The sequence below is a fragment of the Ictalurus punctatus genome, chromosome 25 (genome assembly GCF_001660625.3).
Source record: "Ictalurus punctatus breed USDA103 chromosome 25, Coco_2.0, whole genome shotgun sequence".
In the NCBI taxonomy this organism is placed as follows: Eukaryota; Metazoa; Chordata; class Actinopteri; order Siluriformes; family Ictaluridae; genus Ictalurus; species Ictalurus punctatus.
Window position 1 is genome coordinate 9,871,645 of NC_030440.2, and position 27,362 is coordinate 9,899,006.

A 27,362-nucleotide genomic window follows, 5' to 3' on the forward strand; every position below is an offset into this window, starting at 1 on the left:
AATATCTCTGGGAACAAGACAGTGGCATGTAGCACACGTCACACTGAACAGAAATGTGTTTGTGTCTGGTGACATTGTGTCATCTGGGCCATTGTATACTGTACGTATCTAAACTCTGTAAGCACTTGGGGAGTTTTTAGAGGAAGGGAAGCAAAAGGAAATAAACGTCAGTCCCTTGCAAGACTAAGGGAAATGAAGGTTTTAAAAGTCTTTATCCAGCTCCTCTGCTCCTATAGGATACAGACGGTTATTTGACAGACAGAAACTGGGGTGATATTTAAAAGGTTAACTCCTGGGAGGTATAGTGGCTTAGTGGTTAGCATGTTTGCCGTGCACCTCCGTGATTGCGGGCTCGAATCCAGCCTCCGCCCTGTGTGCACAGAGCTTGCATATTCTCTCTGTTCTTTGGGGGTTTCCTCTGTGTACTCTGGTTTTCTCCCACAGTCCAAAGACATACGTTGTAGGCCGCTTGGCATTTCCAAATTGTCTGTAGTGTGTGATTGTGGAGCTCCTGATTTTTTTTTCCTCGTCTTTTTCTTTTTTTTTTTTTTTTTTTTGCATATATGAGAATGCAGCCATAAAAAGCAAAATCAAGTGTATTATTAGTCAACTACCTAGGTGTTAATTAAATAGATTTATGGTTTGCTGCTTATGAAAAGCCTTTTTATATAGAACATGTCATTACAGACATGGCAAAGAAAGAAAACACTCAGAGAATGTAAATTCATTTAAATGTTATGACTGATTAACTCATGAAAGATAAATCTATTGATTACAGATCATCTGTGGAAGCCCAGGCTTCAGTCAGTACCTCCATTTCTAGCTTTACTGATTCAATGAGCATGCCACACTTGTTTTAGGGTATGAATAATTTAGAGCATTTGTACGCTCACTCCATAGGATATGCCTTTAAAAGGGTTATTGGCCTATCATTGTAAAATAATCTCATTTGGAGTGCCTGTGTGGGCTGCCTTGGACTCTGGGATCAGCCAACTGGAGTGGGTAGGAGTGGTTGAATAAATTGGGCCGTTTGGAGAATAGCTCTACTGGGACATGAAAGGGTTGAATTCTGGATAAAAGAACTGACAGAATCTTTTAAAAGGGTGTGCTGTGTTGGAAAATGCAAGACAGTGCTACCTTACTGCTGCCTTGCTGAAATAAAAACGATCCCCTGTCAGCTAGTTCAGTTAGCTAGATTAATATCAAGAATGCACTGTTTCTTCTATAAGAGTAGAGGCTAAAATTAAATTGAGCAGATGAGCACCAACAAAAAGTGCTTTATGGATATCCATGTTCATTATACTCTGTTCAATAGTGATAAATCTAGCTGTAAAGAACACGGCCATGTGCAACGTTGTAACCTACAATAAAACTGGAATAAACAACCCACAGGAACGAAAAAAATACACCATTTATTATTGTGCCAAGGACAAAAAAAAAAAAAATCTTGACTTTGTTTATAGCCAGCCAGGTTATTATAGTGAAATGCACATAAAAGACTTTATGTTATGCAGTCATAACTTGAATTGCAAATCAAGCTTTGGACAAGAGAATTTCCATCCTTTATGGCAGGAGTGTAATGTGGCATGTTAGACAGGAATCATGAAAAAGATGAGACAGAGATCAGGGAGAGAGCATGAGAAAGTGACAACATCGCTCAGCGCACCCCTACTGCTTAGTCAGAGGACAGAAGCCCAACTAAGGGTCACCTGACAAATCAACACAGCATAGGCAAGTATATTAGCTGCCTACGTGCCTAATAATAAAATATATTCTTGAAGAGTCTGTGTGTGTAGGATGATGAAACCATGTGTAGAGACATAAGCTTGTAGCATGGGGAGGATTTATATTGCAACACATCCAGACAGCTGAAGGGTAATCTTAGCCTTGCTCAGCACCACCACACAGCAATCAGCCACATACAAATACACACATACACACACTGGCCAAGGCTATAGTCAGTGATTCCACTGCTCCTGATTTTCTTAGTCCTCTCCACTCTGTTTCCCCTTACTTTCCTTTCTTACATTCCTCCACACACCCACATACATACATCCAACCTGGCAATTAAATCCCCATATGCATGAGCCATTAAGGACATCAGGCATGGCTATTTGCCTATGTGTGTTAGAAGAGTGGGGGTGTATGTGGGTGGAAGAGTGCATCTGTTCATTTCCACTTGGCCTGCGCCTGGCTCATCTCGTCTCCACGGTGATGCTCAGGGGCTCATCATCAGCACCTGTGAACAATTCATTACTGTAACCTAACTGCAGGGGTGAGTGTGTGTGTGTGTGTGTGTGTGTGTGTGTGTGTGTGTGTGTGTGTGTGTGTGTGTGTGTTGAAGTTGGTTCTAGGCAACCACAGCCATGCAGGCACGTCTGTCCCTTAAAGGGATGAATTGATGGACAGAGGAACAGGAGTTCCATGGAGAAAAGGGAAGTGTCCATTGAGATGCTTGAAAATAATTTGGTCTTTCCAGGAATGAATTAATGAATGAATGAATCACTCACACACACACTCTCTCTCTCTCTCTCCTCAGTGCCATGCTATGACATTGTAAATCTGCATCAATATCTCTCTCCATTTCCACAGTGCATGCACATTTGTTTTTGGCAATTACCATCAAGCTGCCGGTGGCCAGCAAAAACAGATAAACAAACATACACACCCTACACTCATAAGCAACCTTTACAGTGCCCATGATGATAGTTTAAGGTTATAAATGCCTCTGTTCATTATTCATCACAAAAGCCTAACTGCTAATTTGCCGATACTGGCTCTGGCACAAGTCTTATTTAGGACAGAGTTTGTGTGTGTGTGTGTGTGTGTGTGTGTGTGTGTGTGTGTGAGTGTGTGTGTGTGTGTGTGAGAGAGAGAGAGAGAGAGAGAGAGAGAGAGAGAGAGAGAGAGAGAGAGAGAGAGAAATTTAGAGAGCATGAGGAGGCGAGAGGACTGGAATAGTCTTTGGCAGCATTTGACTTCAATCAATTATGTTGAAATATTGAGAATTTCCCCCATCCAATCAGTCGTTAAAGGCCATGACCATGACTATACCGCTGCTGGAGTGCCTCTTAAACGTTTCAGCAATAGTAACTGGCATTATGACTCACTTTAGATTTAAATGACTCACTTATATGAATTGAACAGTGTGACCTTTGATTAATTTGATTCATGCTTCTAGGATCACTGACTAACTAATCAAGTCACGAGCCCAGTGGTTCCAAACCCTGATGCCATGCATTAGAGTTTTCCCTGTTCTTACTCATCATATCACCAATCCAGGAGCCACCACGTATATAGAATCCAATCCAGTCTGGACGTTAGCTGACTCTGACTCATCTGCCTGTTGAACTGACATGTTTCCTGTTAACCCTCATTTACTGTACTTCTTTGTATTTATATCAGTTCACCTAACTCTGTATCTGTGTGAGGCTTTTCAGTTCCAGTGTGTATTTGAGTGGTGTTTTGACTTCTGCTCTTCATTATGATTTTGATTGCCCTGCATTGCTCTGTTTGCTTGACGTTCAACCCCTGCCTGTTTCCGACCTTGAGTTGTCAACTGATTAGGATGGGTAATAAATGACTCGCATTTGCATCCGTCTGCCTGCACTGTGTGACAACAATAAGGCAACAAAACACAATAACAGCCAGCTGGAAGCACCAGTTAGAGCTGCAAAACTCACCAGCTACATCATTATCAACTTGGTGATATTGAATCATTACAGTAGCTTAAACAGCATAACATATTTAATTGGAGTTTGTTACAACAGGGTATGAATCCAAGCAAAGCTCAGATGAGAATTTAACTTAACCCTTTCTAGCAGTACAGTGGCGTTCCGTTCTGCCGGAAGAATGGAAATCGACTTATCGGATATTTTCAATCAGTATAAACAAATGAATTTTTTTTTTTTTATCGCTGCAGGTCTGTTATAAGGTTAGTCAGGATAGTGTTGGGTTACTGTGTGTAGAGTATCGTGACTCTGGCCCTGTTTACACTAGTGCATTTTTTTTTCCACAACTTTTGCTACAGTTACGCCTGTCGTCTACACTACTCCGGCTTTTGGAAGCTTTTGGAGACGCCAAAGACCCCATTTTAGTTTGAAAACTCCGGACTCACGTTTCAGTGTCAACAGACCAAAACACAGACTTTTTAAAACGAAGGCGAGGCTGCCCAAATTCGCTCCCTGATTTGGTCCTCTGGATCATTGGGCGGCTGTGGCTCAGGTGTTACAGTGAGTTGTCCACAAATCATAGGGTTGGCAGTTTGATTCCTGGCCCACATGACTCTACATGCCGAAGTGTCCTTGGGCAAGACACTGAACCCCAAGTTGCTCCCGATGGCAAGTTAGCACCTTGCATGGTAGCTCTGCTACCATTGGTGTGTGTGAGAATGGGTGAATGAGAAACAGTGTAAAGCACTTTGGAACCATTAAGGTTAAAAAAGCGCTATATAAGTGCAGACCATTTACCATCATTTATGTATCCCTCCCTGATATGTCAAGCCCTTACCATATGACCATTACGCTAACTTAAACATATGCACAACAACACTGAGACTGAACCGCAAGCTTTGCTGGCTTTGTTGCCATTCTTAGCAGCCATTGTGCAGTTAAATTCTGTATTTTATAATAATGCAGCTGCCTACATGCACAAGAGGCGAGCTATGAATAGAGAAATAGCCAGCAAATCTCATTTCAAGCAGCATAAAACCCTACATGGAACGCCGGTTTGGACTAGCAACCAACTTCCTGTTTACACTTGTATGTGCATGCCCAGTGTGCACGAATGGTCATGTGACATGCATATTCAGTCATGTAGTGTGGACGGAGATCGTTTCTGAAACACGGTGGAAACGCCAGTGGGGACGAGGATCGTTTTCATTTTAAAACGCCGTTTTACAACGAAAACGCACCAGTGTAAACAGGGTCTCTGTGTTTAGCGGCTTCTGAGCAGGACACTGGGAAAGGGGAGAGGTGTGAGCTTCCTGATGGGCAAACAATTCACACCTCTCTACAATAACACAAGTACAGAGATAAAACGGACAGCATATTTTGATAGTAGAACACCGTATACAACCACCACAATAAAATCCGTGCAAATTCGTAAAGCCTTGAGTATCCTCCTTTCATATGAGACATTACCCACTACTGTGGAGTGTGACATCACAAATAAATTCAGTGCTAACCACGGGCACCCCCAGAACAGGTGGAAATAAAATTTTTGGGCCTCAGGTAAAAAGAGTGGTGTGATTCACCAATATCTCAGTGCTGCTGCCTTGTCAAACACACTGCTCATACCTGTACAGACACACTGCTCGTACACCGTGTGTTTAATACCTAAGCAAAGATGTCTCATAAGAAAACACTAAAGCTATGTAGCTGTCAGTGCACTTAGCCGCTGAGCAAACATGCAAACTCTAATTACACCGTAAGCTTTCTTCACAACCAGTGCAGCAGTGGTAAAGGGGCCACAGTGGGAATGCTAATGAATGTTTGCAAAACAAAGACTTCCCTAATGACAGTTCTCATATAACAGGGTGCAGGCCAGCTGAAAAGAGAGAGAAAGAAAGAGAGATACTCTCGTTAGATCTCGACAGCCACATTCTGCTACAGGGACAGGTATTGTTATTTTGGATAAAATGAAGTGCAATGATTTTATATCATTACATTTGCATAGACAGAACCCTGTCTGTATGATCCAGTATACAGCATAGTGACCAAGATCATCCCTTTTGATTTTATTGCAATAATATTGTCTATCCATCCATCCATTCGTTTTCCATATTGATTATCCTACACAGGGTCATGGGGAACCTGAAGCCTATACAAGGCAGGGGACACCCTAGACGGGGTGCCAACCCATCACAGGGCACAATCACAGACACACACACTACGGACAATTTGGAAATGCCAATCAGCATACGGCACGTTTCTTTTGACTGGGAAGGAAAAAAGAGTACGCGGAAGAAACCCCTGAAGTACAGCGAGAACACACGAACTCTACACATAGAGGGTGGAGGCAGGATTCGAACCCCCAACCACTTAGCCACTGTGAGCCCCACAATGCTATTGTAAAATATATTTGGCATAAATTCCCTCAGTGGTTTCAAATATATTAAGATTTTCTCCCACAAATCCAAACTGTTATATAACATGATAGTAGAAGGAGTTCTCTGGAGAGCATTGGATGTTGACTAGTGATGTGCATGATTATGTTTGAAATTCCAAATGAAAAGGAAACCAAGCATTTCTCATATGATGTTAAACATGTGGGCTCAGCTACTCAAATGCCTGGTTACTAAAATGAATATTCGGGTATTTGTTATGCCTTATGTTGACATGGAGTCGGTGAAAAAATATGAAAAACGGAGTGTTGTGGTATTCTGTCGAACAGCAATAGTCATGGTATGAAAGGACTGATGAAAGTCTTGGGAGTGAACAGTTTTCACTCTCATGCACATAGGAGCAGGTGGCCAGGTATGACGCTTGAGGGACAGAATAAAGATAAAAACATTTCGAGTAACATCCACCACAACACCATTAAAATGATAATGAACGCAGATCAGGCTTGCAGATTCAGCTGGTTTGCAGATTACAGCACATTTTACACCAGATCCATGAAACGTCTGCCGCTGGCCACTGTTCTCGCATGGAGAATTCAATTCTGTGTTTACATTCACTGGTTTAGTAGATATAAAATGTCAAATACATGTAGCAAGCTTAAGCATTTCCAGCGAATTTCATTGTGGCAGTAATGATGTTCATGAACTTTGAATTTTAACCGAATCAAACAATAAGACTACAGGCTGAAGTATTGAGCTGACATTCAGTAAAGGCTTTGCTGTGCATTATTTCTTCGAATTATGTTTGTCAAGCACATAAATTTTTGAACAGGATAATCGATGTAAATCGGTATTATTTTCTTGAAATACCTTCTTTGTTAGCACGTTCGCCTCACACCTCCAGGGTCGGGGTTCGATTCCCACCGTGGCCCTGTGTGTGCGGAGTTTGCATGTTCTCCCTTGCTGCGGGGGTTTCCTCCGGGTACTCCAGTTTCCTCCCCCAGTCCATAGACATGCATGGTAGGCTGATTGGCATGTCCAAAGTGTCCATAGTGTATGAATGGGTGTGTGAATGTGTATGTGATTCTGCCCTGTGATGGATTGCCACCCTGTCCAGGGTGTACACCGCCTTGTGCCCGATGCTCTCTGGGATAGGCTCCAGGTTCCCTGCGACCCTGAAAAGGATAAGCGGTAGAAGATGGATGGATGGATGGACCTTCTTGAGCACTGGTGAATGTTTTCACCTTTTGTAATAGTTGTGTACGAGTCCCTCAATTCTCCTCAGTGTGAAAAGATGGATCTCAACATCATATAGTCACTCTTGGAAAGGGGTCAAATATGCAGAAGATGCTGGAAAAGTAAATGATGTGCAGGACCTGGAGGATTTTTCTGAAGAACAGTGGGCAGTTTAACTGCTCAGGACAAACAAGGGACTCATGAACAACTCTCACAAAACACATCATGTCGTTGATCATCCAGGTAACGACACACAGTATTAAGAATCAAGCGTGTGTAAACTTTTGAACTGGTTCCTTTGTGTAAATTCAGTTATTATTGTGTCATGTGGACTATATGTAAACATCTGTTATGTGAAATAGCTTATTCAGGGCAGAACTAAATAAATGCAGTTTTTATGATCCTATTAACATTTTGCAGATTCTGCGAGGCGTATGTAAACTTATGACCTCTACTATAAATACGCTGACTTCGCAGTGACTTGTAAACACACCTCTCCTTGCAGTGGACTGATACAATTAAACAGAAAGCACAGCCCACATGCATAACATCTCATGTCTTCTGCAAATGTTGAACTGTTGTGCATGAGCATGCTTTAATGGTAGTGAGCACACCCAAACACAGCCAAGTCTTTCAATATTTAAATCTTTCTTATAATACAGAAGTGCAAACTGAGACAATGCTGAAGCTCAGCAAAAATACAGAGTCACACATTTTCTGCGGATGAATGACAAATGGTGATCTGTTATGCATTAGGTTGGGTGTATCATAATTATATTATACCATAGTGCATGTAGTGAAGAAAATAGTAAATAGGTAGTTATTTGAAGATGATAGAGTTTATGAAGATCATGGGTATGGAATGTATAATTAAACTAAATATCATTAGTTGGTACCACGTTTGTTTTGCACCTCCAGGGTTGGGGGCTCAAGCACCACCTCCACCCTGTGTGTGTGGAGCTTGCATGTTAGGCCCGTGCCTTGGGGGTTTCCTCCAGGCACCCAGACTTCCTCCCCCAGTCCAAAGACATGTGTTTTAGGCTGATTGTCAATAGTGCGATTTTGCCCTGCGATGAGTTGGAACCCTGAGTAACCTGGGATAGGACCCAGGCTCCCTGTGTAGGATAGGTGGCATGGAAAATGGATGGATAGATCAGCAACAAGAAAACATTACTGTGATTAAGTAAATAAATAAACTAAATGGCAAAATGAGGACACTTCTTAATGAAGTACAAAAGAGTCAAAAAGTTGTAAATGATTAAAAAGTTGAAAAGAGGAAGATCTGAGAGAAATAATAAAGTAGTGGTAGTTATCTACCAGTGTAAAAGGGATTCTAGCCAGAGAAATGATCAAGATGATTCGGTGATGATTGGGTTTGTCAGTGATCTGCGTTTTTTTTCTTTTTAGCTCCATCTGTAGGCCCTGGTTTGACCCACATGATACCTGGGTTTTAGTCAAGCACATAAAATTTCATGTTTGGAAAATACAGTATTAAATATTATTTTAGTTCATTTGTCAGTTTGATCCAAACAGAATAGGACATAATATACAGGAAGCCAATTTAAAGGTGGAAATTTTTTTCATAATAAATAACAAAATAAACACCATTCTTCTGATAGATATTCCCTTATTTGGTGTTTAGATGATAGTGTTTGGTGAGTCATTTTTACTGTTGTGATGTTGTGGCTAGGACACTTCTGAGTCAGAATAAGAAATGATTGTAAATCCCACTATGCAAGTTACCAAAAGGATTTTACATCCAGATAGAAGGCAACATAATACCCAGCCATATACCACTATACTTTCCCGATTAATCCTTCAGGTTCATTGTGATAATGATTACATCCACTTGGTGTTTAGGAGATTTAATAACTGGACTTGTGCCTTCTAAAGGCCAAAAATCATTTCATCTCCTTTTTCACCTGATGAACAAATTACCATCCTCTGTGTCACTGCCACTGAAGCATTATGAACAGGAATGTTTGGACGCAGCACTGTGTATTTTCTGTTGGCCCCTCATGCTAACCGTCCATAATTGACTAAATAATCAGGTGTAATTGCAATTACAGAAGTGCCACGCTTCCATTCGTAACTTATGAATACAAATTGACCCTGAAGTAACCCGTTATTTTTTGCATTTGTCTAACTTTTCTCTCTCATGTGTGTTTGGCTGAGTTATGGGTAAATATTTTACTTTGAAAATAAATGGTGTGTAAACAAGTGGAAATTAGTGGTAAAAGGAAAGGTTTTTCAGAAATCTCTCTCTCTCTCTCTCTCTCTCTCTCTCTCTCTCTCTCTCTCTCTCTCTCTCTCTGTCATCCAATTCTATAGTCATGCCAAACCTAAAACCCAAAGCTTCCCTGATGGACTATATTAATTTATTGGCAATAAGCCTGAAGAAAAATCAGCTAATTCCATCTTGGATGTCTCTGACATCGATGTGCAGCAGGGGACATAAAGAAGCTGCCGTTGTAAATAAGACTATAAACAGTACAATTTCCGTTGATGCATGGCCACGCAGACAAACTGAGACAAACACATACCATGCACATGAAGTCTTAAAACACATTCCCTACACACTACCCAGTCCCCGAGGCAGCACACTATCTTGTGTCTTCTCTGAAAGATCAAGATTGATTATAATGAATTTCTCTATGCTTTATGGCCTTAGGCCACTGATCATCTTGCCCTTTTATTAATAGCCTCCTGTCACATGGTGCTTACACACACACACACAAAGAGAGAGAGAGAGAGAGAGAGAGAGAGAGAGAGAATTAAAGCTATGTTGAGTGTACAGAAGATTTTCAGTATGTAGTAGCCCAGCATAGCTATATCCCTTCTACATGACTAGCCAAGAAGAGACAGAATAAAGCTTATGTTTTTAAAAAAAAAAAAAAAATTCAACTAAACACCAAACACCAGTGTAGCTTGAAATATTGAAATTTGCATTTTGTAACTCAGTTTCCTCTCTTGCTGTTTTTTTCCGCTATCCAATAATTCCTCCCATCCTCGTGGGCTAGGGTGGGGTTAGACAAGTTTCAAAATAATGAATAAACATGTAAGTCTGGGCTGACAAGTCAAGGGCAAACATTAATTAATTAATGCCAAAATGTTGAAAGCGACAAGTTAGTTTAGATTATTTTTGAAATTTCCAAGGCATTTAATTAAAAATATGCAAATGCTCTCTCAGTTTCCAAAGTGTGGAGTGCTCATGTTAGGGAAATTATTTTTTTGGACTACATTTCAATTATATTCACACAGAGTATTTATCCTCAGTTATGCAGAGAGAGAGAGAGAGAGAGAGAGAGAGAGAGAGAGAGAGATGAAATTACTACTGTCATAACCAGAAAAGGCAAATGGGGCGATGTTATTAATAATAATTATGAATTTGCTCCCTTATGGAGCTTGATTCCACTTTGAAGTTAAGTGAAATGGCAAAAAGGGCCAGAGAGATGTGAATGAGCTCAACAATAAGCATGGCAGCAAAACATTTAGCCTTTATGGGTTTTTTTTTTTTACATGCAAAAATTCTATGATGATTTGCATTGATTTGACATGCATCCTGCTGCCATCTCTTCCCCAGGTAAGTGATGCACTCAGCCGTCCACATGATGTAAAAGAAGACGTGATTCATCAGACCAGGCCACCTTCTTCTATTGCTCCATGGTCCAGTTCTGATCCTCACGTGCCCATTGTAGGTGCTTTTGGTGGTGGACAGGGGTCAGCATGGGCACAGCAAGCTGTGATGCACTGTGTGTTCTGACACCTTTCTATCATAGCCAGCGTTAACTTTTTCAGCAATTTGTACTACAGTAGCTCTTCTGTGGGTTGGACCAGACAGACTTGCTTCCCCCCCGCAACCCCATTACATGCTCACCAATGAGCCTTGGGTGCCCCTGACCCTGTCGCTGGTTCACCGGTTGTGCTTCCTTGGACCACTTTTGTGAGGTACTAACGAGTGCATACGGGGAACACCCCACAAGACCTGCTGTTTTGGAGATGTTCTGACCCAGTTGTCTAGCCATCACAATTTAGCCTTATCAAAGTCCCTCAGATCCTTACGTTTGCCCATTTTTCCTGCTTACAACACATCAACTTTGAAAACTCACTAATCACTTGCTGCCTAATATTTCCCAACTCTTGTAATGAGATAGCAATGTTATTCACTTCACCTGTCACTGGGTTTGATGTTATGGCTGATCAATAGTATAAAGATAAACATACATGGGTAAGAGGAAAGATAAGAGGAAACAGCAATTGGTTTACACCAATTTAAAAACAAAGGTAAACTGAACTGAGTGCTGTTAGACCAAATCTGAACTTGAAAGCCATTTTATCACAATACAACATACTAGCATGAAACGAATGGCAATAAAGCCGATATTGAACATTTTGGCCTCTCAGTCAGGCTAACAGGGCACTACGAATTGGTGTATTTAGAGCAAACCAAAATAAATAAATAAAAAGTGACTCAAATCAGTGTTGCTGCTTTTTCCTTCAGTAAGCACCGTCACTCCATCTTCAATCTATTTCACACAATGTTTTCTGCCTTTTAGTGCAGACCTTTAAAATGCTCTTTCCCTAGAGGCAGGGAATCCAGTACTCATGAGTTGCAGAGCAGTTGCTATCTCTGCCACATCACTTCAGAATTAAAACAAGCTATACAGCAATGTTAATATATATATATATATATATATATATATATATATATATATATATATATATATATATATATATTATATATATATATATATATATATATATATATATATATATATATATAATCAGTGTAACTCACCAATAAGTCCAAACTAACAACCCTCCTATTGGCCATTCATAATTAATTTCTATTTCTTCTTAAACAACAGCAAACATGACCAAATCCAACTGACCTCTCTTTACCATTGCATATTTCACTTTTGTGTTTAATAATCACATGCTAATTTGGCTAGCTTAGGGGTGGTGGTTGTTGTTGTTGTTGTTTTTTTTTTTTTTACCCGTCTTTGAAACTTACTGAATGTTTGACACTTACAACAAAGACGTGATAAACAAAAAGTGATAGTTATTTATACCTACTGTATACAATAATCTAAAGTAATGGTTATACTATGCAGTGGTCTTATAGAAGTTTTTGCTTGAATTCCTTTTAACATTTTTTTTATATCATTATCTCTCTCTCTCCCTCTCTCTCATATATATATATATATATATATATATATATATATATATATATATATATATATATATATATATATATATAATTTATTTTTCGTTCAGCAATTGCAAAAACAAAACATGATGAGTTTATTCTACTGTCACTCCCTAATATTGCTGGTGGATAATAATTAATGACTGGGTGAGTAATACTTTGTATGTATCCAGACACCAGGGAGAAGAATAATCCTGATAATATTTCCACTGGATTTTCATGATTTGAATAAAATGTAAGCCAAATTATAAATTAGAAAAATGAAATTAGAAAATTAGTACAACTTGCACATATTCTCAGCAAAAAAAGAAACGTCCTCTCACATTCAACTGCTTGTATTAACATAAAAAAATTCAACAACTGAGACATAAACTGAACGCGTTTCACAGACATTTGATGAACAGAAATGGAATAATGAGTCCCTGAACAAAGTGGGGGTCAATATCAAAAGTAACAGACACTGTTACTGCTGGTGTCTCCTCCAGCTGCTTTAAGAACTACAGTGCGTCTTATCCTCATGGACTGCACCAGATTTGTCAGTTCTTGCTGTGAGATGTTTCTCCAATCTTCCACCAAGGCATTTGCAAGTTCCCATTCATGTCCGGGGGGGACACACGGTTACATGTAATTTTCCACTGCAAGGACGATCAGCTGTCCTTCCTGTCTCCCTTTAGCACTCTCTTAGTCGCCTTATATTACAGACATTGCAGTTTATTGGTCTGAACACATCTGCAGTCCTCATGCCTGCCTGCAGCAGGCCTATGGCATGTTCACGCAGGTGAGCAGGAACCCTAGACATCTTTCTTCTGGTGTTTTTCAGAGTCAGTAGAAAGGTCTCTTTAGTGTCCTAAGTTATTGTAACTGTGACCTTAATTGCCTACCGCCTGTAAACTGTTAGTGTCTTAGGACTGTTCCACAAGTGCATGTGCAATAATTGTTTATGGTTCATTGAAGAAGCATGAACGACATCGTTTAAACCCTTTCCGATAAAGATCTGTAAAGCTTATTTGGATTTTACAAAATTATCTTTAAAATACAGTCTCCTGAAAAAGGGAGGTTTCTCTTTTTGCTGAGTATATAATGCATGTCATTTTTAGTTGGAAATCTTTTTGCTTTTCTCTGGTTTCTCTCTTTACACGTTTAGCATGGTGCTGAATTCCTTTCTGCTACTTACACATTTCATCCTATCAGCTCCCCGTCTCCTTCACACTAAACCCTTCTAAACTACGCCTTCTTCCTCAAATCCTCTTTTAACTTCATGTCAACAATAAATGCTTTTCCTTCAAAAGAGAAAGTCTTTTTTTTTTTTTTTTTTTTTTTTTAAACATTTTGTATTCTTTAACACCACACAGTAAATATTGCAGTAGTTGATTTACTTGTCTATTATCCAGATTGAGTTGGCAGCATCTATTTTCTGCAAGCAGCACAGAATTGGCAGCCGGCTTCTTTTTTTTTCTTTTTTTTTTGCTTCATCGTCTTTCACACAACACAGATTCAACAGCATCTTATCTCAGCTGCAGGCAAACTGGCAACATATTCGAGAGGATCTTGAGCAGGAATTAGTCTGCTGCACCAACAGGCCTGACCTGCGTAATGCATGTAGACAGGAGAAAATCTGTTAACTGATGTCTGGATCTGCGAAGATATCTCCTTTTCTCCATGGAACTCTGGCTTAAACGTACATCTCAGAGATGCAATATGTTTGAGGGAAGACAGATGAGAGAAGACTATAATGGAGGTAAAGGTGTCAAACAGATTGTAGTCAAGTCAATATTATTGTTATTCCATTGACATGCACAAGACGAAAACCTGTGCAAGAAAATGGTGAAACACACTTAAACATGATAATCTCTCTCTCTCTCATGACTACATTAAATACTTGAATGTATGCAAAAAGACAGTCCAGCAATACAAAGAACATGTCTGTGCATGTAATGATACATCATATTTGTGCCAAGCTGTACAACTATCATAATAGTGTTAGCAAATGAGGGTTCAGCAGCACATACACACACTACTCAGAGTTTACGTGCAAACATTATGCAAACTTTGACATCAAATTATTTTGCATGTTATTTTTGAAAATATCATGCACCAACACTTACTTGTGCACACAACTTAATGAAGCCATAAGATACTAAATGAAGAGTGTAAAATTGTAATGCGTGTGTGGGATCTCTGCTACTCTATCACACCTGTCATTCAAACTAATAAAATATTGCAAAGTTTTTGTTCATATGATCTACTCCACCTGTACAGAAAATGTGTCCATGGCTTGAACAATAAGCTGACTGAACACTCATCTGCTACACTTACAGCTTACTTTAAGTTCATTTGTGACTTTAACCATAACCGGCATAAGCACTGCCTCCAAATAAGCTGCTGTCTCCTCAAAAAAACCCTTTTTGTTGACTTTAAAGGGATTATACTATCAGTGAATTACTAGTGTCATGTATTTATCTATTTAATATAGGCCTCCACAGTTTTTAAATTGTATGTAAAATGCTCAAATCATAAATTTCAGCATGACATAGTTACATCACTGAGAATTTATACTTCCAAATTTAGTAGAATTTATAGACTAGTATGAAAATCATGTTCCCATTTGATTGGCAAATAGTGTGCAGTCATTGGCTGGATGAGAAGAGAACAGATATTTGTGATTTGAGTACTTTGAGGATCTAAATTTAAAAAAAATATTTAAAAAGAATGTGGTTTTTTTTTTATTTTATTTTTTTTTTTTTTTAGAAATGTAACTAAGAGTACAAGTAATTAGTTTCAATAATACCTACAAAAAAGATAAATAATGCTTATGTATAGTAATGAAGTACAATTACTTAAGTATTTTTCACCCCTGGATATCACAAGAAAAATGGGCTTATGTCCAAAGTCAGAATTATGTGTAACTCAGACATTCGTCTGTCTTCAGCAAACATAACCCCTTGTGTGTAACTTCTGAATAGAGCTTAATCCTGTAGTTACATGTGACGTCTGAATACTGATATGTGAACTTTCGATATTAAATCTTCACTGCATACATGCAACCCAACTCTGATTATGGTCCTATATTGATATTCTGTCATCAAAACCATAGATAAAAGTTTTAACATGTTCTCGCTGTGTCTACGTGGGTTTCCTCTATGTTCTCCAGTTCTTTCCTACCTCTCATGGTGATCTGCAAAGGACTGCCATGACATCTGGGTTGTATTCTTGCCTCAAGCCCAGTGTTCCTGGGATAGGCTCTGGATCCACCACAGCCCTGTCCAGGATAAAACAGTTACAGTTCCATACATAGAGATTTAATATCGCTAATGAAAAAATGTATTCAATCCATTGCTGCATCTCGGATGATGTTGTGCTGGTGTGAATAATGTTTGGGGTGGGAACGCCTTTTGATCTGGTTGGTTGGATGACACAAGGTGGTCTATTTTAAGTAGTGAGCTGGTACAGGTAATGTACAAAGTGCACACCAAGAAACTTGAAGCTTTTGGTGCATGTTGGAATGTGCGTACATAAGCAGCAACAAGCAAGTGCTAAAAATCAACGTGACATTTTATTGAGGGAAATTCATGAATTATCATCAGTACAAAAGCAGGAAGCATCAAAAAGGGAACATTTATAATCACAAACGAAAACAGGCGCAAAGGTCAAAAGTGATTTGGGAAATACTAAACTACAGCTAGGGAGCTAGGAAATGGTAACTCAGGAAAATACAGATGTTAGGAACCTGGAAAATAAGGCTAAGTACTGCACATTTACATGAAATGAGACTTAGTCATTAGACAGAGAAACGAGGGTATAATTAAACAAACTAATTATGAAATCAAAAAGTAACAGGTTGGTACATTAGATATGACACATAACAAGGGACAGAGACAGGTCTAGGAAGTGTAAAAAAGAGTGTCACAATGTAGATGGTGCAAACAAAATCACCGTGCTCTGAGAGGATTCCTTACACATCTGACTTGAATCACGCATTTTGGATTGTATTTTTACAGCCAGAGTGACTGCCACAGTTTTTCTTAAAAGTACAGGCTATTAAAACATCTCTAAAAATTGTTGGAATTTGGAATCATTACATTCTGTTTTTATTTACATTTATTAACCTTTTACACAGTGTCCCAAATTTTTTGGATTTGGGGTTGTATATATACATATACACACACACATATACATATATATATATATATATATATATATATATATATATATATATATATATATATATATATATATATATACATACACACACACACACACACACATATATATATATATATATATATATATATATATATATATATATATATATATATATATATATATATATATATATATAAAATTATATTATATGTCATTAGGGTTATTTCAACTTTAGTGAAATAACTGTTCTGCCATTGTCATATTGTTTTATATTAAGTCATTTGTGATGTACTTTTTGTCTAGATTTTTTTTTTTGCAGGTTTGTTTTTTTAACCTTCTAAATGCATGCTTACACTGTCATTATTCTGCTGTTTTACTTAAGTGTTCATACTTTTATTTCAGGATTTGAGGGGCCTGTGGGATTATCGGCTACGGCTGGTCCTATGTAAGGGGTGCCCTAGTTTGTGTATAAGAAGGAGAGTACAATTATTTACACAGATCTGGAACTTTACCATTCTTCAAGCTGACCCAGTTGAACTTTGCAGGAGATAATTTCATTTTAATTATGCTGTAAATGGGAGATGCTGAAAGACAAAATGGCTTCATCTAGGATTCTTAATGGGCTAATTTTATGAACCTCTTTCTTCTCTCTCAAACACACCGTAGCTCTCTAGCTGGCTGCAGGTTTCCTGCAGGATCTATGGACTCTTATGTACTCTGAGAACTCAGTATGTAACACGGGAAAGCCTGGAGCAGCCTGCCACACTAAGCTCAGGTGACTTGTGCACATACACACACAATCACACACCCACATGGGGAGACAGAGCAACCTCAAGAGTAATGCTCAATTTGAAAGCACACTGACATGCACACACTGTACTCACACTTGGTGACCTTTTCATGCAGCAAAGGAGACGTCAAAAGTGGAGTTCTGTTGTAGAGAAGTACTTGGTTTACAGATTAAATGGGAAAGTGGTTGCTGTGACTGACCAGAGGCAGATGCTACAAGCACAAGTCTATATAAATAGCATTCTAATCCTAACCACTTGCCCTGAATGAGTCTGTACGAACCCATAAAAACCATCAGGACCAAGACAGGACTTTGATATGCCCCTCAGCTCATGTCAAACTCCTTGTATAACCTTTGAAACTGACTGATGTTAGAGCTTGGGTTAGGAAAACTGAAGCTCAAAAAAATGTGTGGATAAGGACAAAAAAATAGGATTAGGAGTTTAATCTTCCCTGCACTACTGTTCTTGTACAGTACAGTTCTGAGTGCTTCCCTCTATCCTGACTCATTGTGCAGAAGACCTCAATTTTAGACCAACATGTTCCAGATTTCAATTGAGCCCCTGGACCTTGATCAAGCTCAGACACAGGAAAACTTTCCTGTGGTGCACGTGGAGGTATCCAGGATGCAGCACGTGCAAAAATCATAGTCAAAATTCATAGCGTAGGTTGAAGCAGGGGCAGACAGCATAAAATGGGGGGGGGGTAATCCATAATTAATGACCAAAAAAAGCACAAACAGGTCAATATCAGGAACCTCGGAAGACGGAACTAGGAAAATCCAGGGAAACTAAACCTTTCACTGAAATTAAGACACGTGACCATATATATATATAACCAAACTGATCAGGAACTAATACAAAACTGGTGAGTAAAATCAAAACACTATCAGGCAATAAACCAATGACAGGACAAGGGCTGATACGAGGCACAAATCAAGCAAATGCACTTTTTCTTGCAAGATGCAAGATAAAGACAAAAACCACAAACTTTTGGTCACACTGAGAGTGGGAACTACATAACATTCACCAGCTGTCTGCACATGACAACTCAATCTATTGCTGTGGATTGGTCAGAGTACTGTAACACTATGGCCAACCCAGGATTCATTTCTGGGATTGCTCACCCAGTTGGCTGGCCACTGTGGGATACCTGTTATATCGTATTGGAAAGCAGACTATACCAGCATCATATAGGACACACTTAGGGGCAGTGGTGGCTTGGCAGTTAAGGCTATGGGTTACTGATCGGAAGGTCAGGGTTTCAAGTTCCAGCACTGCAGGGCTGCCACTGTTGGGCCCTTGACCCTTGAACCCTCTTTGCTCCAGGGGCGCTGTATCATGGCTGACCCTGCGCTCTGACCCCAACTTCCTCACATGCTGGGGTATGCAAAGAAAAGAATTTCACTGTGCATATGTATATGTGACCAATATAGACTTATCATTACATTTGCAGAATTTGCAGAAGCCCTTATCCAGAGCGACTTACTGAAGTGCTTTGAAGTTTCCCTCAATAAACACATCCTGAAACTGGTTCACTAGGTGAGTTGAGAAACTCTGTTGGGGAGGTAATGTATTAAGAAAAGCTCACAGACAACATGTTTTTTTAAGCGCTAGTTTAAGTACTTCAGGAAGAGGAAAGTCTTTAGACGTCATTTGAAGACATAGGGGAACTTCATTCCACCACCTAGGTTACAGAACAGAGAAGAGTCTTGATGCATACCTTCCTTGTACCTGAGAGATGGTGGGACCAGTCGAGTGGTGCTAGAGAATCGGAGAGAGCGTGTTGCAGTGCGGGGTGTGATAAGTGCTTTGAGGCAAGTGGAAGCTGGTCCATTTTCGGCTTTGTAACCAAGCATCAATATTTTAAATCTGATGCGGGCAGCTACAGGAAGCCAGTGGAGGGAGCGTAGCAATGAGGTGGTGTTGGGAGAACTTGGGAAGGTTGAAAACAAGTCTTGATTGTTGATGATTCACTATATGGCCATTACATTTATCCAGAGTGACACTGACTGAGCCTGGTAACAAAAAGTCCCTCTTTCTTATCTGTAAAGTTGGTTGCTTGATATTTAATTTTCCTAATTTATTTTGCGTGATACACTATGTATTGGCATTGCAAAACCACCATTTGTTTTGTTTTTTTACTTAGTTTAACCACAGCAGTCATCTTTGTGTCATGGCACACAAAAATTTTCATTATACAGCTTTTTACAGAGACCTCAATATGTCAGCTCAGGATTGTCTTAGCTCTTTGGAACAAAAAAAATATTTCTAGAGCACATTACAAGGTATATGGACATATATAAACATTTCAAACATTCTTGTTCCTTAGACTTAGAATGCAAGTCCAAATTGAATGCTCAAGTAGCTCACAGTTCCACTTTTAGGGTCAATTTATAATGGGAAGAGATCCAGACTCAGTCTTCATTTTTAGGGGGTACCTGGATAAGTATAGCGTGCAAGCAGAACATTTCAGGTTTGAGAATTCTCTTTCTTTTTTTTATGGGGCGAGAAAGTGCTTTTTTCATTTATTTGTTTATTTTAATTCCCCCACTTTTGGGTTGAATATCTCTGGTGGGGGATGAGATACGAATCTGAAATTTTCAAAGAAATAAGTCCTCTATAGTAGCATTCTGCTGTAGAAATTATACGTTTGAGATCCCATTGGTTACAGAGCAAGGACTAGTAAAATCTGCGGAAAAGCCTACTTTATTCATGCATTTTGAGAAATGAATACATGTAATATAAGCATAACAAATATTAAAAATGAATAAGAGAACAGGTTGGAGAGATGCACCTTTTCCCCTTGTGGATATTTTCATACACACCGTGTGAACACGCTTATACAACATTTTACCCAAACTCATAAACTTTCTGCTGACTGGGCATTCATCTGAGAAGCAGAATGAAATTCTTATCTTTACCTCATGATCAAAAGGAGACTCACGTTTGATTTTGGCTCCTTTCAAGCATTCAGTAGCAATATCTCATCTTTCTGTAATGCAGCAATGACACAGTGCTTCCAAAATGCCAGGCTTCATTAAGCGCCGATCAAAAACACATGATCATGATTAATGCCTGCATTGCAGGAGAGGATGGAGAGGAAACAACAAGCCGCAAAGGACACAGTAATACTTTCATCAGAGCGTTGCCAGATAAATCTAAGAACACTACACAATGTGTATGCAAATCCAATTGCTCTGTGTTTAGCTAACCAAACTTTTTGCTTTGTGAGTGTGCCCTGGACAGCTATCGTCTATGTAAGCGTTGGAACAACATTTCAGTCACTGTTAGTGTCTGGAGGTGTCATTTTGTAGCTCGTCACAGTAGAAACATATCAGACAATAGTGACTGTGTATCAGCAATGTGAGTTTAGCAATGTGACAAATCAGGACTGAACAGGTGAATGATAGAGTGGTTTTCTAAGAAGAAGCTATAAATCTGGTCCTCCATCCCTAGACTAGAGTCATACATTATCAGACATACTCTAATTTTGTGCCTCAACAAATTTAATTCAAACCGCTCAAGTTCTAGCACTGCAAAATCTCCCACTTGTTTGGCTTCTCATTGATTAAAAGTGCAATTATTATATATAGACACATTTCCATCCTGATTTGCTATTTCTTTCATTCTTCCCCTCGCCCTTTCCCTCTGAGTAGTGTTACACATCAGCAAGCACCTAAACTTGACCCGAGAACAACAAAGTCCAAAAACAACAACGAAGTCCAACAACAATAGCAAAATGATAATTTTTTGTTTGATTTAGCTTGATGTAGTTTCTTTCACACTGTCCTGTGTAATATATACAATCTGTTTTTACAGTACACACAGTACGCTGAATAAAAATCATATCATGCCCAATATTCTAAATTAGTATTGAAAGCACTGCCAGTTTATACTGACACCCTTTCTTTACTGGTTTAGACCTTACTTGACTGGACAGTTGTTTGCTAGCATTCTGACAGTTTAACAGTTTACTAGTGTTAATGGTGATTCTTCTTAGCCTGAAAATTGCAGTATGGTATACCACAAGGTTCTACTTTAGTTCTCTTATTATGCACAATTTCTACCAAGCCCATTGTAACATGTAACATCATGTTGTCATGACTTCTATGATGATTCAGCAGCTATGACAATGGAAGACTATCAAAGACATACTTGGATGGATTTTTTTTTTAATCCTTCTCCTAAAATTTGAGAAAATACAAATGCAGGGCTCCCAATTGGTGCAAGGGAAAAGCGTTCCAGAGATTGCGAGTTTGAATCACAACAATGCCACACAGAACAAAATTTGCCATTTTCTCTGGGCAGGAGGTGTGAGCTCATACAGCCGTCCCAAGCATCTGTGAGCTCACGTATGGGCAGGTAGGGCAGACAGCACTTTCCTCCGAGTGTGTGACACTGCATAAGCAGCAGTTCAAAAAATTGTGGAGGTTGGCTTCACATGTCTTGGAGCCATCACCCTCACCAGTTGGGAATTGTCATGTGATAGCTAGTGAACAGGTGGGGATTGACAAGGCCAAAATAGGGAAAATAAATAAATAAATATATGCAGATGTTTGGTACCAAGTCTACCCCAAAATATGATGACTGATTTAACCCTAGAGTTGGATAGTTTAAGTGTCCAACTGCTATAATGATTAAGACTTTATTTAACTTAAGGCTGAGAATTTCACTGATTAGATGTTCACTGAGATGTTCAGTAACAGTTCCAGAAGGCATATGCTGTTTTACAGTAAAATGAACTAAATGTTAACTTCCTAAAAAATGCATGTATAGGCTATGAAAACAGCTAACATTTCTGCCTCCTGATGTATAAAGAGCTCCATAAAACTAATGAGTTTGTGATAAATTCAGAATTTTCAGATGAGTGCTGTCTTAAGGTGTATCCCCATAACCGGGCACACAAAAGGACACAGCCTCAACGTCCTGATCTTCCTGTTTTATATAATATTTTCCATAGCATAATCAACACTACATTGGAAATTAACGGATATGTGTCAAGATATGAGCTAAATATGGAATTAATTAGAGCATCCAGTGGCTATGTTTGTAGTGGGTAATTATAGTTGTGTAATTTGAGAGATTGGGTGTATGACCTTGTGCACAAAGAGATTATTGTCAGGTTACAAAAGTCCATTAATTCAGAATTAACATTCAAACTTCACAGTTAACCAATGACGAACACCTCATACTGCATAATTCCACAATGCAAGTGGTGTTTGGGAATTTCTTTTTTGGCTTTCTCCCTTACTGCTGGTTCTGTCTTATGGCAAAGATATTGGCCAATAAATACAACTGAAGCCGAAAGGTTTTTATGACACATTTCATGTTACCGTACATTTCTTCTTGCAAATCAATTAGGGCATCTACAGTACTTTGTTCACATCAGAGGAAATTTGATAGGAATCAATAAGAGACAGATTTATTTCAGCTCCACAAGTCCATTCCTCATTGGGAGCAATTTCTAAACATCTGACGATACTACACGCATCTATACAAACTGTTGTATGGAAATATAAAAATCTTGGGACCACAAGGACACTGCATGATTCAGGAAGGAGGAGAAAATTAACTACTTCTGATGAATGAACTTTCAACTGTAATGTTCAACTGAACAACTAGAAAACAACAGAGGGACTGGTGAAGGAGTTGGAGGCATCAGGTAACAAAGTATGTGCATCCACTGGTTGTCATGCAAGGAAAAAGCTCCTACTTCAAGACCCACATAAAAGAAACAGACTGTTTGTTTGTTGATCACAATGACAAAGACCTAGCCTTTTGGATGAGTGTTCTCTGGTCAAAAGAAGCAAAACTTGAACGGTTTGGCGATAGTGATCAGGTTTTTAATCCAAAGAACACCATCCCAACTGTGAAGTGGCATCATGTTCTGCAGGTGTTTTGCTGGATAGGGACTGGTGCACTTCAGAAAATAGATGGCATCATGAGGAAGGAGGATTATCTAGAAATACTGAAGCAACACCTCAAGACATCAGTCAGATCAATTCAACCTTGGTGGCTGGCATACGTCTAAAATTGTAACAAAATGGCTTGAAGACAAATCGGGAAAGTATTTGAGTAGCCATCATAAACCCTCGCAATTTGTGGACTGAAGTGCAAAAGCATGTCTGAGCTAGGAGGCTCACAAACCTGACTGATTTATACCAGTTCTGTCAGGAGGAATGAGCAAAGATTCCAAAGCAAAAAAAAAGTATTGAGAGAAGCTTGTCAAGGCTATTGTTCAAGTGTTTAATTCAAAATAAGCAATTATAAGACAATGCCACCAAATACTAACAAAGTGCCTGTAAACTTTTGATCATCTGATATAGTATATAAAAGCTGAATTAAATCTGTCTCTTAGCTTTATTATGGAAATAACAGTTATCCTAATTGACTTAACATATGAAATGTATGGTAAAATGAAATGTGAGAATCACTATAGCCTACTGTAGGTGTATGTAAACATTTGGCCTCAACTGTTGGACAAATTATATTTCGTTAACGAGTCTAAACCAAAGAGATGGATAAGGTATACATAATGTACATATAAGGTATGCATACTCACTGCTCTAACTGACTTCCCTGCAGCATGCAGTTTTTTTCTCTACATATAGTGAGAACATTTGTGTTAAATATTAGCACTGTTCCCAATGTAGTGCTGACTTCACCACCCAGAAGTTTAACAGCATGACTGAAGCAGGAGGACAATTCATGAAAGGTCCAGGCAACTGGTATTCTCTACTTAAGCATTAAAAGTGGATTAGACATCAATAATTCTGGCTGTTGTTTTTATCTGTGAAAGACAGATAAAGCATTGTAAATGAATGCTGTGCTCTCGAGTATTCGTGCTAATTGCTGACATTGTGAGTTTGTTGATCTAAATGGGGGTTCTGTCTGGTTTTAGATAGAAGGTCGCCATCTAACAGTGAGAGAACAAAATCTAGTCTAGGTAATACATTTCACCCCTTTTATCTATTAGCCAAATAACCTTTTCACACCATGAAGTCCTGATTAATGGTTCGAAATGGGCCATGTGTTAGAGAATTTGCCACAGCAAAGTGCCAAGGTAATGGACTCAGCATGGGATTGGTGAGTAAGGAACCACTAAGTGCCCCCCAATTTATACACTTGTGTCAGGTAAAGCGGGTGTGTGTGTGTGTTTATGGGGGGGTTTGCATATTTTATGTACACCATAAACCACTCACAGTGTAACATCCATCACCATTTAAAACACTAGCTGCTTGCTTCCATGTCAGCATACAATTTTGAATCTCATTTGTCTTACACCAATGTAATACCATTTCCTTTTCTCTGGTTTTCAAATTAAAGCTGAAATTTTCATGGTCATATACAGTATATATGAAAAAATACAACTTCATGCATTAATTTGCCAGTCTAGTTGGAAATGTTGTATTGTTGTACGAAAATAATCCATGCCAGGGTGCTATGATACAGACTGACACAAAGCAGGGGGTTCTGGTGTATACTTGATGCATGATTTTGTATCCAGCAGCAGCAGCAGTAGCAGCATTGCAAGCGGCATTGTTCACACATATCTTATACATGTGTATCTTATGTAAGCCTACATCTTGTAGATGCTACACACTGGTGGTGGATTGAGATTTCCCCCCATACAATGTAAAGCAAGCACTTTAAGTGTCTAGAAAAGCACTATATAAATCTAAGAATTTATTATTATTATTATCATTATTATTATTATTATTATTATTATTATTATTATTATTATTAAAAGTGACACTCACTAGATGGCACATCAGGTTTCCAAGTCAACTTTAAAATGTTTAGTGATTTCATGTCCAGCAGTTTGAAATATCTATAGAATAGTGCGCAAGTATCTATAGAATAATGCGCAAGGATCTATTGAATAGTGCGCAAGTATCTATAGAAGAGTGTGCAAGTATCTATAGAATAGTGCATAAGTATCTATAGAATACTGTGCACGTATCTATAGAATGGTGCGCACGTATCTGTAGAATATTGTACAAGTATCTATAGAATAGTGTCCAAGTATGCAATTTGAGACAACACTAGTTACTGCCTCTGCGGCACATGGACAGGGAAATTTGTTCAACGTGGTTGTTAGCATGTTATTATAGTGAACGCTCTTCATTTAAATTTGGCTTGTCTGGATGGTCTTCCCAACAGTATTTTAAGATATTAACACACAATAGCAGTCTTTTATATTTCTGATATTAATTTGTAAAATAAATGAATGAAACAAAAGAGAACATTGTGAGTTTCTCTCATGACCAAATTTATAAATCAAGCAATGCCTAGTTTGGGAAACCCTGCCCTAACTCGATTCTATTCTTCTCTAGTCACTCTTGCAGCACACTGACCATAATAATGATGTTGTTAAACAGGTAGGTGTATTGATTTTGGACAAACAGTGACTGACAGTGCTGGACATTGTGTATCAGTCTTAACTTAGCTTGATAACTCTTGGCTGCTGTGTTAACATGTGACTCATCTGCAAAACCGCAGCACTCACTATGCCTGGTCCATTACCTTGGCATTCAGCTGTGGCAAATTCTCTAACACATGGTCCATTTCAAACCATTAATCAGTACTTCATGGTGTAAAAGTTGTTTGCCTAATAGATAAACGGGGTGAAATGAATTACGTAGACTGCAGATGAGAGTTTGTTTCTCAAGCGTTTCTCAGTTGTGACACAGCAACATTTTAAAGGCTCACGAAACAGTGCAACAGTTCTCTAAATCATTGTAATGTATTATAGAAAAGGTTTAGGAGCAGCACTTCCCTGATTTGTTAAGAAAACCAGTCAGTCACCACTCTATGAGGCCTCTACATAAAGCTGTAGGGTTGTGCCTCTCATTTCTCAACAAATTAACTTAAATAAGTACGGTTTTACTGGATTTAAAAACATTCGTGTTTGGGGATGTGGATTGGCACCCCATAAAAAAAAAAAAACCCCAGATGTTTTGAATCCAGTAAAAACGTATTTAAAGTCTCAGTGAAATGCCTTGAAACGCGTAGGATTATTTGATGTGTTGACATAATTTCCACTGAAAAAGTGTCACATTTGCCGGTAGATGGCGCTGCGGCGTGCACGGACAGCTGGAGAGCGCGCACGTGCACGAGATTATGTAAGGAGGACTGTTTCCTATGGACACGTGTCTTTGTTTTGGTTTTGGTTCTCTTCCTGTTCAGGTATTGGTTGATGTTCAAGGGTGTGTCATTATTGGTCCCAGCGGTCTGTATTCAAGCATGATTATGTTTGTTATTTAAAGACCTCATGTTGCTGTGCACTTCGTGCAGTATTGAATGAATGTATAGGTGAATATGTTTAAGAATGCCAAGCGGTCATGTTTTCGTGTCCTGTTCTTGTTCCATGCCTCGAATCTAGTTTCATGTCTAAACCTTGATTATCTCTTCCGGTCTAGACCACGTTTCATGTTTATTGACTTCTGTTAGTGAATAATAAAGACTTTACTCCTGCGCTTAGTTCCTGTCCAAGTCTTGTTACGCAACAGAATACTGCGCCAACTACGCGGAAGCAGCAGACCAACATGAACGCTGCCGGAGCTGCTGAGTCTGAGGAGTGGCGTCGATCGTTCTATGAACAGAGTAAATTGATAAACGAACGCCTAGATCAGACCGACCGCTTACTGGAGCAAAGAGCGCCGCTGCCGCGAGCCAGCCATGCACCACGTCGCCCCCCGTGCAATCTCACCCTGCCGGAGGACTACGCTGCGCTACGCAGGCAGCAGAGCCACCTGAATTACTAGTTCTTCCCGCTGACGGGGGACTACACTACACTATGCAGGCAGCAGAGCCACATGTATTACTGGGCCTTCCTGCTGCTGGGGGACTACACTGTGCAACGCAAGCAGCAGGAGGTCTCAGTCCCAGAGCCACAGCCCAAGGTCAACGTGGCGACCTT

At 39.2% G+C, this 27,362-nt stretch overlaps 1 protein-coding gene across 1 annotated transcript in view; it reads right to left on the minus strand.

Annotated features, from left to right (window-relative positions):
• Positions 1 to 15,765, minus strand: part of dab1a (DAB adaptor protein 1a) — a 213,589-nt gene extending 197,824 nt beyond the window's left edge. Inside the window, exon 1 of the mRNA XM_017456566.3 lies at positions 15,669 to 15,765. The gene's annotated coding sequence lies outside the window, so the exon portion shown is untranslated. The remainder of the gene's footprint in view (positions 1 to 15,668) is intronic.
• Between the last annotated feature and the right edge of the window lie 11,597 nt (positions 15,766 to 27,362).